The sequence below is a fragment of the Octopus bimaculoides genome, chromosome 1 (genome assembly GCF_001194135.2).
Source record: "Octopus bimaculoides isolate UCB-OBI-ISO-001 chromosome 1, ASM119413v2, whole genome shotgun sequence".
Classification (NCBI taxonomy): Eukaryota; Metazoa; Mollusca; class Cephalopoda; order Octopoda; family Octopodidae; genus Octopus; species Octopus bimaculoides.
The window spans coordinates 180,678,928-180,679,672 of NC_068981.1; the positions used below are offsets into that span (position 1 = coordinate 180,678,928).

Genomic DNA, 745 nt, shown 5'->3' on the forward strand with positions numbered 1-745 from the left:
CCTAACCCTAACTCTAACCCTAGGGTTAGGGTTAGGGTTAGGGTTAGGGTTAATTGTTTCAGAATCGTTTGTTTATGTAGTCGGCACTTAATGTATATCGGCTGAATGGACGTCAGTGATTGGTTGAAATTACAGAAATACGACAACTTTAACATGGAATAATTTATGGATTTCTTTTTTTTTAAAGAAGACTAAGAGAAAAAGATGTTTTATATGACACATTCTGCTGTAGATATGTGTTTCTTGTGGGGTCCGGGGCATCGAAAACACAAGGGTCACCCCGGGCGGCACATACTCTAGCTATGCTAGTGGCTACGGTAAAAGGCCAGACAGCATGACAGTTTTCCTGTTCCACGGTGATAGGCCCCTCATCTGGGATGTCACATGCTGCGACACCTCCTCCAGCAGGTGTTTGCATGCCAGCCCAGGCTTCACTGCTTGTCGATGCATCGATCACTATCCGACAGATTTGTGGCCGAGCCCGTGGCTGTGGACACTTCCCGCGCCCTTGATCCCTGCTCACTGTTATCCATGCAGAGTTGGTTATTCGCAAGTGCGAGCCCCGTGAGTCGGAGTGACTGTTCCAGCACGTCTCCCTCTCTATCCTCGGGAGCAACACCTTTTTCCATTTCGTCCGTCGGGACCACGAGGCAGACTGACAAGTTTGTTTCGCTACATTTAACATGCAAAGTTCAATGGAAGTCAGTCATCTCATTTTTTTTTTTTTTTTTTTTTTTTTTTTTTT

At 45.8% G+C, this 745-nt stretch overlaps 1 protein-coding gene across 1 annotated transcript in view; it reads left to right on the plus strand.

Moving 5' to 3' along the window:
* The window catches only part of LOC106873025 (folylpolyglutamate synthase, mitochondrial), a 43,615-nt gene that overhangs the window by 6,701 nt on the left and 36,169 nt on the right, over nt 1-745 (plus strand). The window lies entirely within an intron of this gene.